The sequence below is a fragment of the Entelurus aequoreus genome, linkage group LG11, assembly GCF_033978785.1.
Source record: "Entelurus aequoreus isolate RoL-2023_Sb linkage group LG11, RoL_Eaeq_v1.1, whole genome shotgun sequence".
Taxonomy (NCBI): Eukaryota; Metazoa; Chordata; class Actinopteri; order Syngnathiformes; family Syngnathidae; genus Entelurus; species Entelurus aequoreus.
In genome coordinates, this window is record NC_084741.1 from 29,682,910 (window position 1) to 29,697,026 (window position 14,117).

Consider the following 14,117-nt stretch of genomic DNA (forward strand, 5'->3'; position numbering starts at 1 on the left):
AAGATGTCTGTGAGAACCCCAGCCAGCTGTTCTGCACATCCCTTAAGCACCTTGCCCAGAATGTAATCAGGTCCCGGTGCTTTCCGGGGGTTCACTCTCCTCAGGGTTTTCCGGACATCCGCTATTTTCAGGTTGAGCGGCTGCTCATCAGGGCAAAAGGATGGATTTTCTCGCCGGAGTGGTGTTAAGTGCCTCAAACCTCGCAAAGTAGTTGTTAAGGTCATCTAGGAAGCTGATACTGTTGTCACAGGGACGGGGGGCAGCTCTATAGTCCGGGATGACCTGTATGCTCTGCCACATTCGTCTAGTGTTTGTGGGGTTGTCGAAGAAGTCCTGCACTTTCTGACTGTGAGCACGCTTTGCAACCTTAATAGCACGGTTCAGGTTAGCTCTGGCTGTTTTTAATGCTACCATGTCGCCAGACTTAAAAGCCTTGTTCCGAGCCTTCAGCATTGCACGTACCTCACTGTTCATCCAGGGTTTCTCGTTGGCCCGTGTGGGGATGTTCTTGATCACACTGCATCCTCCATGCACTTCTGAATGTATGCGGACACAGACTCTGCATACACCTCCACACATGTGTGATGGTTTTCGGTGGCGGCTGCCTTGAACATGTCCCAGTCAATGGTTTCGAAGCAGTCTTGTAATGCTTCCATTGCTCCCTCTGGCCAGGTCCTCACCTGCTTCACTGTAGCTTGCTTCCTGATCAGCAGGGGCTTGTATGCAGGAATTAGCATCACAGATAGATGGTCTGAGGAGCGGAGGTGGGGGCGTGGTGCAGTTTTATACGCATGTTTAATATTGCTGAACACTAAGTCCAGCTTGCTCCCACCCCTGGTCGCAAAATTCCCATATTGATGGAAATGAGGGAACACAGTTTTCATGTTAGCTTGATTAAAATCCCCTGCCACGATGAAAACGCCCTCATTGATGGAGAAGTACAAAGCATTTAAAGCTTCTTTGGTGTTAGCACCGGGAGGAATGTACACTGCTGTGAAAATCATAGCACTGAATTCCCGGGGTAAATAAAATGGCCTGCATTTTATAGTTAATATTTCTACATCAGGAGAGCAGTTACACGATACTATCTTCCCATTGTTGCACCAGTTGTTGTTGATATATATACAAACACCACCGCCTCTGGATTTACCAGTGAGAGTTCTGCTCCTGTCCGACCGAAACATAGTTAGCCCCTCGATGCTAACTGCCTCGTCCGGAACGGATGGTTTCAGCCACGTTTCTGTGAGAAATATGGCGCAGCAGTCTCTCATCTCGCATCTTGCAATTAAATCCAGCTTAAGGTAGTCCAGTTTGTTCTCCAGGGAGCGGACATTTGAAAGCAGGATGGAAGGAAGTGGCGTTCTGTGAGGATTAGCCTTTAGCTTTGTTGTTAGCCCCGCTCGGCATCTCCGCTTCTGCTTCCGATCACACCGCTTACGTCTCCTCCATCGACGGTCCCCGCTGGTACTAGGCTTCGCTGCTTCACAGGCCGCTGGATGTAACCGGCGTAGAATTCCGATGCTAGCGAGGAGGTCCAATGTGTACGCATCTTTTGGTCCAAAACGGCCCGATCTATCCACATCCAGAATTGTCTGGCGGCCGTATGTTACCACGGAGTGTCCACGCTGGAAGCCAGCCATGAAATTCACAGAATTTACCGGTATATTTGCCAAAATGTTCTATTTCTACCATGAGCATCTGAAGCCGCAGCCGAGCAGGGCGCCGCCATCTTGATTTAAGAGTTGAATAATAAAACTTAAACATTTTTTAACATTTATATGACTGAGACCTTTCCGGGTCCCCGGGAACAAACTTGAGGGGAGCTCTACAGGTTAAAAAAATGTATACATTGTATTGGTTTAAAAAATGAATGATATCAAAATGCTTCGATTTTTCAGTGTGTGGCCTGTTTTCGGTAAAATGGACTAACTAAGGCGGGGACTCCAATAATTGTTTGCTGTGTGTTCAACTTCTCAGTCTGTTGGGCAATTTTCTGTTAGCGATCAGATGTTTGGATCGTCATTCATCTCAAGTTGGCTCTGACAGCTCAGCCTGCAGGAGGGATGGAAGGAGAGCGAGACCAAAGCGAGAGAGGAAGGAACTACTTGGAAGGCAATTGGGGAGGGAGAGGAAGAGGGAGATAAGCATGCAAGCATGATCCTCCTTACCACCAGCTGACACTCCTCATCTGTTGTTGTGCCTGTTTCACCATCAGAGCGCTGTGGGTTTGTCTGAATACATCACAACTGCCAGAAGTCGGGAGAAAGAAACAAAAAGCAGTTTCTTAGAGAGATCCCCGGCATCAGCTTTCCTGTCTCACTTCCTCTCATTCCTCTCTGTGTAATATCATTCCCCCGTTCTGTCCTGCTTTTATCACTCCGACACCCACGCCCCCCCAACCACCGCCATCGCCCAACAACCCCCGTTTTTTTTTTCCTCGTCTCGCTCTCAGAAGCAGAGTTGGGAGCAAAAGGCAGGAGACAGACAAGATAAAAGCTGTTTCCTGATTCTTCAGCTCTCAGCTATAGTCTGCTGTCAGCCGTAAGAAGACAGCGAGTCGAGACGGAGAATTTCCATCCCCAAGTATCCCGGCTGAGCAGCAGCTGTCGCTAACAGGCACAGGGAATAGGTGGGATGGACAGGTGAGCGGATACATAATAAATAGAGAGGAAGCCGGCATCCTTTTGACCCTTAGGGAGGAAATATGTTGTTTCAGTTTACTGCAAGGATGCTGTGTTCGTAAGACACTAATAAAGATAAGCTCAGGAAATCATGGGAGTAGACGACCACAATGTAACCTCCGAGAGTTCCTCTTTCGTTTCAATAAGCATATGGATCACCGCCCGGTTTTCACCGAGCATAATGGTTTGGTTCAGTTTGGTACGCATTTTGGAGCGTTTCCATTGTAAATGGTGCCAAACCATCACTGTACACAAGAATCACTATTAGGGTTGTATGGTATATAGTGCCGCGTTACTAATGAATAATATTCGGTACTATACTGCCTCTGAAAAGTACCGGTCCGCCACACACCATTTACGTAAATTCACATATATTATGTTTATAAACTCAGGAAATAAGTCCCTGGACACATGAAGATTTTGAATACGACCAATGTATGATCCTGTAACGACTTGGTATCAGATTGATACCCAAATTCGTGGTATCATCCAAAACTAATGTAAAGTATCAAACAACAGAAGAATAACTGATTATTACATTTTAACAGAAGTGTACATAGATGTTAAGAGAGAAAGTAAGCAGATATTAACAGTAAATGAACAAGTAGATTAATAATTCATTTTATACCACTTGTCCTTAATAATGTTGACAAAATAATAGAATGGAAAATGACACAATATTTTATTGCATACGTCAGCGGACTAAATTAGGAGCCTTTGTTTGCTTACTTACTAATAAAAGACAAGTTGTCTTGTATGTTCACCATTTTGTTTAAGGACAAACTTGCAATAAGAAACATATGTTTAATGTACAGTAAGATTTTTACTTAAAATAAAGACATTAATGCAGTTTTTTGTGTTCTCCTTTATTTAGAAAAGTACTGAAAAGTATCGAAAAGTAGCGAATTAATTTTGGTACCGGTATATCTGGTACACTAATCACTATATGGGTGTACAAACTTGTGTTACCAGCTATTTAGTCAATGATGTATTTGTTATATATGTTAAACAATCTTTAAATAATAACTTAAATGTGTGATTAATTAATCACATTTTGGAATTAAATAAAATAATATGTTTCTAAATGTTTACAATTAATTATTCAATCATTAATCATTGTATTATTTCAATATTCAATTAAATATTGAATTAATTGTTTTATGTTTTAATTATTTTATTATTCAATTGATCATTTCATGATTTACTTATTTATGTATTAAATTATTTCAATATTTAATTAAAAATAGAATTCATTATTTTATGTTTTAATTATTTCATGATTCAATTTCATGATTTACTTAATTATTTCATGATTTATTTATAAAATAATATAAATATTCTGTATTTATCTAATTGTGTCCCATTGGATCCAGCTCCATTGTGTTGAGTCATTTTCAGTAGATAGTAATAATAATAATAATAATGGATTAGATTTATATAGCGCTTTTCTAGGCACTCAAAGCGCTTCACAGAGAAGTGAGAACCCCTCATTAATTTTTACAACTCATTCATTCATCATTCATTCACTGGTGTGAGCGGCACCGGGGGCAACGGTGAAGTGTCCTGCCCAAGGACACAACGGCAGCAATTTGGATGGTAAGAGGCGGGGAGCGAACCCGCAACTCTCAGGTTTCTGGCACGGCCGCTCTACCCACTACACCATACCGCCCCAGTAGATATATAACAGTGACGTGCAGTCACTAGAGGCAGGGGAGGCGGGGCCTCACCTGTCATCATGGAAAGAAAAAAAATGTAAAAAGAAAAAAAAATTAATTAAATTGTTATATGTATCCAGTGATTATACTAAAGTTATTTTCCATTTAACTTCACCAGTTTTAGATTATTTTTATTTTTATTTTCACAGTTGCCGTTCAAATACTGTGAAGAGACGGTGCGGTGATCAGCAGCCAGTTGAGGCACGTCACTGTTTTGTGCTTCAACATGGATTGTGCACAATGACTCGGCTAACTGCTAAACTGCTGTGCAGTGAGACTGTATTGCTATATGAATTATATCAGCTAACTAAACTATGACATAGTTTAGTTAGCTGAGGTATATCATGTACAGTGTATTTTGTCAAAAACTGTATGTGTGTAACATATTTCTTGTGCTGAGCATTCATAAATCTGCTGCAAAAGACGTACTGGTTGAGGCTCGCAGTAATCCGGCCTCCTGGTGGTAGAGGGTGGTAGTGATCCCAGAGATCATTCCTCGGCCGCAGAAGAAAAAAAAAAAAAAAGGTTTGCAAGCGATTGTTTATTTCCTCTCGCCTGGACTTTTATTAAAAACATGGAGGATTACATATGTAAAATAAAACAGTTTTCTAAACTGGACTTTCAATCGAAGCAGGAGGTAATAATTAAAGGTTTGCTTTTGACTTCGGGACAGAAGACCCGTTCTTTTCAAATGGCTTGGTACACACGCAAAGGCTGGCTGTGTGGATGTCCAGCAAGAAAGGTGTGCTACAGTTGTGTAAAGAATGCTGGTATGAGCTTTTAAACATAACCTGTTAACTGCTGCCAATAACATGGTGAATAAGATACTATTTAGGGTTCATATGTTTGTAAATCTGACTGTGATGATGCAGTGCCTCACCAGACATTAACCTCACCGCACGCCACTGATCTATATCCTCTACAAACTGTACACTGACCACTCTAAAATACATCCAAGACTTCTATATGGGTGTACAAACTTGTGTTACGAGCTATCTAGTCAATAATGTATTTGTTATACGGATGGTCAATAGGACAAAATAAAACAAATAAAACATCTTTAAATAATTACTTAAATGTGTCATTAATTAATCAGATTTTGGAATTAAATACGTCAATATGTTTTTGAATGTTTACAATTAATTATTCAATCATTAATGTATTATTTAAATATTCAATTAAATATCAAATTCATTATTTTATGTTGTAATTATTTCATGATTCGATTTATCATTTCATGATTTACTTAATTATTTCATGATTTATTTATTCAATTATTTCAATATTGAATTACATATTGAAATAATTATTTTATGTTTTATTATTTCATGATTCAATTTATCATTTCATTATTTACTTAATTATTTCATGATTTATTTAATAAATTATTTCAATATTTAATTTAATATTGAATTAATTAAATGTACCGTTTACAATAACTACATTGATGACCCATTTAAGTAATTATTTAAAAATGTGCGGTATTTATGTAATTTTGTCCCATTTGATCCAGCTCCATAGTGTTGAGTCATTTTCAGTAGACAGCAGATCTATATCGCTCCACAAACTGTACACTGACTACTCTAAACTACATCTAAGACTTCTATTGCATTGTCCCTCGTAATAAGATGGCTGCTAAAATGTGAGGGGTGTAGTTTTGAAATGACACTCAGGGAAGCACTCGGCTCAGTTTATGGCGTGTATTGAGGCAGGTCTAGATAGAACATAATACAGTGCTTAACTTTCAGTTTCATTTCCATACTAAATTCTCAGTGGAAGACATGGATCTATAAAACGTACTTACCTCAAGCATGTCCCATTAAATATGAATATTTGTTGCCCAATAATACGCTGGTAAACTGTATTTACAGGAAGTAGTGTCACACTCAGACGCTCCCTGGTATCATCTTCCAAAGATGTGTCGCATCTTGCAGTAAATTGTCCCGCCGATTGCCTTATTTAGAGAAGCGTCTTCTCGCAGATGAAGTGCGGTGTTGTTCCTTTTTAGCCGGCGTGGAGGCGTCAAATTTTCCCAAAGCCAGATACCAGACAGGTGGTCTCACGGCTGTCTGGCGGAAATGTCACAACCTCACTTTAATACCATAAATATCACTTGTAGTATCAATTCCCTGTGACTGTCCCTGAGGGGAAATCTCTTTATATATGGAAATGCTGGACAATATAACACATTTCCCAGACATCACATCAGTCATACTTGTCAAAAATGTCTTTACCCTCCTAAGTGTATGTGGAGGGGGGCGTGGCCTGCGGGCCTGCCGCGGAACGGGGTGTGTCAGGACCGGCCTCGAAGACAGCGAGAGGTGCGTAGATGGCACAGGTGGGCCTTGTTAGCTAATCACCTGTCGCCTTTATTAGGAGCAGACGTGATGAAACGAGTAGTTGTAGTTGTAAGTGCTGCTGAGAGACACTGTGCTGAAAGCAAGAGACTTTGGGCCATTGGATAAAAATAAAACAGTGTTAAATCCTGAATTCCTGGCAGTCTGTGTGGTCTGTAGTGATGGGATCGGCAGTTCTTTTGACTGTACTGAATCACTAGAATCAGTTCCTTAAAATGATTCGTTCAAAAAAATTTATCAACAATCAATGAATAAAGCAAAATATGTTCTGAACCAAAAACCATTCCATATTCTTTACTACTCGCCAGTGTTACCATATAGACTTAGACTTAGACTTCCTGCTTTTGTCATTCAAATTTGAACTTTACAGTACAGATAAGAACTAAATTGTGTTGCACTAGCTCATGGTAGGATAAAAGAGCAATAAGGTGCAGATTTAAATAAATAGATTACTGTACAGATAAATATATTGCACTTTTGCATATGCATCCACGTTTATGGATGTATGTTATATTGTCTTTATATTCCAGCGAGTTAATCCATTTTTGGGGGGAATTGAGGGGATTATTATGATGCGTTCAAGAGTCTTACGGCCTGAGGGAAGAAGCTGTTACAGAACCTGGAGGTTCTGCTACGGAGGCTGCGGAACCTCTTTCTAGAGTCCATATATGGGTAAATGTGTAGAACTATGGGGAAATAACTAAAAAAGTACACTTATTCTCTTAGCATGTTACAAAAAAGAACGACCAGTTAGAATAATACATAATGAGTGATGCATACTGTGGTTACAAAAACATTGGAGGCAGCTACCACAGTTGACATACTTCACACAAAAGTGTTTGGTTGTCCAAAACTAATAAAGATTTTGGCAAAATGAAGGTAAGTTTTTTTTTGGGGGGGTCGTTCTGTGTTCTTGTTTGTTTTCGTTTATTGCACCGTCGATGCGTATTACACAGCCTGCTGGTCACGAAACACTGCAGGAATGTAGCAGCAAAATGCCGCAAAATTATACCTTCACTAAATAAAAGCATGTTTTGATTGTAAGTTTATGAGATGGAGTATGTTTGGAACTACACTACCGTTCAAAAGTTTGGGGTCACCCAAACAATTTTGTGGAATAGCCTTCATTTCTAAGAACAGGAATAGACTGTCGAGTTTCAGATGAAAGTTCTCTTTTTCTGGCAATTTTGAGCGTTTAATTGACCCCACAAATGTGATGCTCCAGAAACTCAATCTGCTCAAAGGAAGGTCAGTTTTGTAGCTTCTGTAACGAGCTAAACTGTTTTCAGATGTGTGAACATGATTGCACAAGGGTTTTCTAATCATCAATTAGCCTTCTGAGCCAATGAGCAAACACATTGTACCATTAGAACACTGGAGTGATAGTTGCTGGAAATGGGCCTCTATACACCTATGTAGATATTGCACCAAAAACCGGATATTTGCAGCTGGAATAGTCATTTACCACATTAGCAATGTTATCTTCATTGAAAAGTACAGTGATTTTCCTTCAAAAATAAGGACATTTCAATGTGACCCCAAACTTTTGAACAGTAGTGTATATTTAGACTTATTCATTTGGTTCATTTTGTCAGGAAAACTATCAGGAAGAGAAATTGCTTGCGTCCGAGCACAACCGCACTCGTCCTTGTAGCAGTCATTGCACCTGTTCTTTAGTTGGCCATACTCTCTTTATACACCATTCTGGGTTTAACACGGTGAGCAAACACAACTCTCATTGAACATTTAGCTTATTAGCTTCCTTTGTTGTGAGAAAACACTGACAATTTAAGAGAGGCGGGGAGTATTAGAGCTGGAACTAATCAATCAAAATATATTTATACAGCCTTTAATCAGTGTCTCAAAGGGCTTCAAAAATAACACAATGACATCTCCTGATCTCAACCCACAAGGAAAACTCAAAAGACTCCAGCCAAGGGAAAAGGAGAAACCTTGAGAATAGATATCAAGTGGGTTATGGAATTGTCACAATATTAGGTGATGTGGGGGTCTAGTCCATCTGGAAGTCGACAGATAGCTCTTTAGCGCCGCCCTAGTGGCTCCCTGGACCTCTTTCAGAGATGTGTGAAAATGACTAATGATCTATTGCTAACGATGGATTCTGATGCTTCATCTATGTTGCTGCTTCTTGATCTTAGCGCCGCTTTCGATACTGTTGGTTTAACTCTTATCTTACTGACAGGATGCAGTGTGTCTCCCATAACAATGTGACCTCGGACTATGTTAAGGTAACATGCGGAGTTCCCCAGGGTTCGGTTCTTGGCCCTGCACTCTTTAGTATTTACATGCTGCCTCTAGGTGACATCATACGCAAGTACGGTGTTAGCTTTCACTGTTATGCTGATGACACTCAACTCTACATGCCCCTAAAGCTGACCAACACGCCAAATTGTAGTCAGCTGGAGGCGTGTCTTAATGAAATTAAACAATGGATGTCCGCTAACTTTTTGCAACTCAACACTAAGAAAACGGAAATGCTGATTATCGGTCCTGCTCAACACCGACATCTATTTAATAATACCACCTTAACATTTGACAACCAAACAATTAAACAAGGCGACTCGCTAAAGAATCTAGGTATTATTTTCGACCCAATTCTCTCGTTTGAGTCACACATTAAGAGTGTTACTAAAACGGCCTTCTTTCATCTCCGTAATATCGCTAAAATTTGTTCCATTTTGTCCACAAGCGACGCTGAGATCAAATGGATCTGGAATGCAGGTGAGCACGGCTGTTGATGGGAAGATGAGGGCTGGCTGGCGTAGGTGGAGCGCTAATGTTTTATCATAGTTCTGTGAGGTCCGGTTGCTAAGTTGCTAAATTAGCCTTAGCGTCGTTAGCAACGCTATCACGCTAGCTCAGTAGCTAAGTGTGTCACCGATGTATTGTCTTGGAGATAAAAGTCACTTTAAATGTCCATTTCGCATGCTCGACTCTCATTTTCAAGAGGATATAGTATCCGAGGTGGTTTAAAATACAAATCCGTGATCCACAATAGAAAAAGGAGAGAGTACATAGTTCTGTGAGGTCCGGTTGCTAAGTTGCTAAATTAGCCTTAGCGTCGTTAGCAACAGCATAGTTAAGCCTTACCAGGCTGAGAATTTTTAACCGTGTAGTTACATGTACATGGTTTAATATTATTGTTGGTCTACTGTCTATCCTTCCAGTCAGGGGTTTATTTATTTTGTTTCTATCTTCATTCGATAACGATGCTATCACGTTAGCTCAGTAGCTAAGTGTGTCACTGATGTATTGTCTTGGAGATAAAAGTCACTTTAAATGTCCATTTCGCGTGCTCGACTCTCATTTCCAAGAGGATATAGTATCCGAGGTGGTTTAAAATAGAAATCCGTGATCCACAATAGAAAAAGGAGAGTGTGAAATCCAATGAGCCAGCTTGTACCTAAGTTACGGTCAGAGCGAAAAAAGATACGTCCATCACTGCCTCTCAAGTCCTTCACTGTAACTTTCCTCATCTACGAATCTTTCATCCTCGCTCAAATTAATGGGGTAATCGTCACTTTCTCGGTCCGAATCTCTCTCGCTCCATTGTAAACAATGGGGAATTGTGAGGAATACTAGCTCCTGTGACGTCACGATACTTCCGGTACAGGCAAGGCTTTTTTTCATCAGCGAGCAAAAGTTGCGAACTTTATCGTCGATTTTCTGTACTAAATCCTTTCAGCAAAAATATGGCAATATCGCAAAATGATCAAGTATGACACACATAGAATGGATCTGCTATTCCCGTTTAAATAAAAAAAATCATTTCAGTAGGCCTTTAAAGAAGGGCCTAAAACGAACAAACAAAAAACATAAACAACAACAAAAGTTATAATTGACGGATAGATCTGAAGTTGATCTTGAGACTATTGTGTTAAAAGTTAAAAAAAAAAAAGTATGATTTATTTTTTAATACTTTACTGAGCAGGACCCTTTTGGATCCCCAATAATTTTAGTGGGAATTTTTTTTTTTAAGTGTCTTTTTAAGTTGCTCAAAAATAATAATGAATTAATGTTGTTAGGAGTTATGCTATGAACTCCAATTATTATATAATCTCAAATATTCCACTTTAAAATGTTATTGGGGGAAAATATTGCATATTTTGTGTTTTTTCCATAAAAAAATGGTTTTTCTTTGACAAAAAGAGCATACAACTTAAATCTTGAAAAAACACTTTATATTGACAGATAGACCTAAAGTTGATCTGGAGATTTAGACCTTGAATAATAATAATAATACTAAATAATGACATATTTTTTGTATTTTTTTTTTACCTAAACCCTTTGGGGTCCCCAGGATCAAGCCTGAGTGGATATTTTTTTTAAATAAAAAATATCAAAATGGCCCCGGCTTGCTTTGATATTTCAGTGTGCGGCCCTCAGTGGAAAAAGTTTGGACACCCCTGGTTTAGGGCCCTGCTAACAACCTATTAAAGTGCTCTATATGCCGTGTGGAAACCTTGCAAATGCAATCATTCAGAGTTGAAAAAATCCCATGCATGTTGTTTTCTCTCACCAGAGTAGACGTCACGCATTTGGTTGCAAAAACACTTCTTCCTACATGCTTCCCTTTTAATTATTTACTGCATCATCCTCTGTTTGCTCACACATAGCGTGCTATTCCTCCCACCAAAATGACAAGATAAGTGATTTATCTTGTATTTTCACCTTACAACACCGTGCATGCTGAGCCTTACAGGACAGACAAGACCTCACAAGTGGATCTCGGCATGACAACGTGTCTGCACATCCTCTCCTCTGATAATTATTGACACCGTTGTTAATGTTGTGTGTTCATGCACAAAAATCAATGTGAGACGATACCTGCTGAGGTTGCTAGTCCCATGTTGTTAGAGCCATGCTTTACCCCTTCTCATTTTTGCATGTAGGCCAACATTGGGTTTGTCCCTTCACGAAAGGAGCTGCTGCACTCATTTGCATTAAAATGGATGACACTGCTGTGCACTGGCTGACAATACAGCACGGTAACCATATTTGGGATTATTGGGCCACTTATTGCAACTACTAAGTATAAGCTTTTGATATGCTTGCTTCATTGTGGGGAAAATCAAAAATGTTTGTGTTGTTTAAATTTTTTTAAATATATGTTTGACCCAAATATGAGACAACTTTGAATAGAAGACGACCCATTATAAGAGTTTTTGGATTGAAATCAAAGAAAAAATGAATGTGGGACAATGGCAGGAAGAAAACCTCTGTCTATCTTGGGCAGAAATCATTTGGTGCCACCTGTGTGTTTGGATGTATCAACTTTGGATATACATAAGACACATCTATAAGATAGCTTTTTTAGACTTTTACTTGGGGAAAATGATGTCTGATATTCAGGTTAATACAGCATACTGTATGTTTTAATGGGATGTGACAATCTCTCAGTGACGTGCGGTGAGGTTCATGACTGGTGAGGCACTGACTTCATCACAGTCAGATTTACAAACATATGAACCCTAAAGAGTATCTTCTTCACCATTTGATTGGCAGCAGTTAACGGGTTATGTTTAAAAGCTCATACCAGCATTCTTCCCTGCTTGGCACTCAGCATCAAGGGTTGGAATTGGGGGTTAAATCACCAAAAATTATTCCCGGGTGCGGCGCCGCTGCTGCCTACTGCTTCCCTCACATCCCAGGGGGTGAGCAAGGGGATGGGTCGAATGCAGAGGACAAATTGCATTACACCTAGTGTGTGTGTGAGACAATCATTGGTACTTTAACTTAACTTTAACTTTACACATACAAACTGTAGCACACAAAAAAGCACATTTAATAAAAAAAACATTATGGTCTTACCTTTACTTATAAGTGTGGGAACAGTGGTGTTCGTGTTGGAAGAGTTGTGAATCAATGAAATATGAAATCCATGCTGCAGTCTGCAGGTGTACCTAATGTTGTGTCCCTGCAGTCGTTTGCGGCTCCTCCGGCGCGAGCATTGTTGTTTTTGCACTTTTTGGCTTCTTGTTAAGTGACTTTTTTTGGGTGGAGTCGGTCTTGCACGTGGAGGGTTTGGGTGTGGGCTTTGGTTGGTGTGGCGCTCCCGTCGGGGCCCGGGGTGCATTCTGCGGCGGGGGTGCATTAACCGGCACAAGGAGGCGGGATTACTGCGAGCCTCACACAGTGCATCTTCGCAGCAGTTTTATGATCGCTCAGCACAAGAAATACGTTACACACATACAGTTGTTGACAAAATACACTGTACATTATATACCTCAGCTAACTAATCTATGGAAATGTATAATATAATTCATATAGCAATACGGTCTCACTGCACAGCAGGCCAGCAGTTAGCCGAGTCCGCAATCCATGTTGAGGCACAACGCAGTGACGTGCCTCAACAAGTCTCTTCTCAGTATTTGAACGGCAAATGTGAAAATTCAGCGATTTTGAATAAAAATAATCTAAAACTGGTGAAGTTAAATGGAAAATAACTTTATAGTATAATCACTGAATACATATAGCAATTTAATTTTTTTTTTTCTTTTTACATTTTTTTTCTTTCCATGATTGCAGGTGAGGCCCCGCCTCACCTGCCTCCAGTGACCGCATGTCACTGCAATCTCTGTAGTGTTACAGTACCGTGGCATGTTGATGCCGAGGGTCGTCTTTCCAAAATGCGGAGGAACGTAAGGAAGCGGCATGCAGGTAAGAAGAATGATTTATTCTTTATATATGTGCAAAATACAAAATAAACAAAACAAGATTGCCTATTGTAACGCAGGTGACAAATTCATACCTTTTGCAGTGACTGGTATGCTCTTGCTTCTATTACTCTTTGAGCGCTGTGCGCACTTCCTAGTCACGTGACCGCCATGGTCCAATTAGCTGTGCTTATAAGCCGGTAGCAGGAAGTGGCCAGTAGACAGGACATGAGGGGAAACCGATTGTAGTTCTGCTCGAGAGCCGACTACCAACGCCAGATTTTTTTGTCATTAAGCTGTGTGTGACTGTAGAAGCGAAGTTGGCCAGGCTTCTCTTTTTGATGACGAGCTAAGGAAAAGAAGCATCTAGTCCAAGGATCGTTCTTGGAAGATTCCAGCCAGGGACCCCACCACCTGTTCTGTCTGGGCGGGTAGGAGGCTCTCGAGCCGACCCTTTACAGTTTCATCCTTAACCTGCAGTACATGGACTGTACTGCCATCCTTTTTTTCAAGAACTCTATCAAGCCTGAACTGAGATTTATACAAGATCGAGGGACACTGATTAATGGAATTTGAATTGTATATATGTATATTGTACTTGTGTTTGTTTCTTCAAAATTTTTTTCATGTTGAATGGCCATTCAACTAATTGTTGTGTATATATCTGGTTTCCATCACTAATTCTCT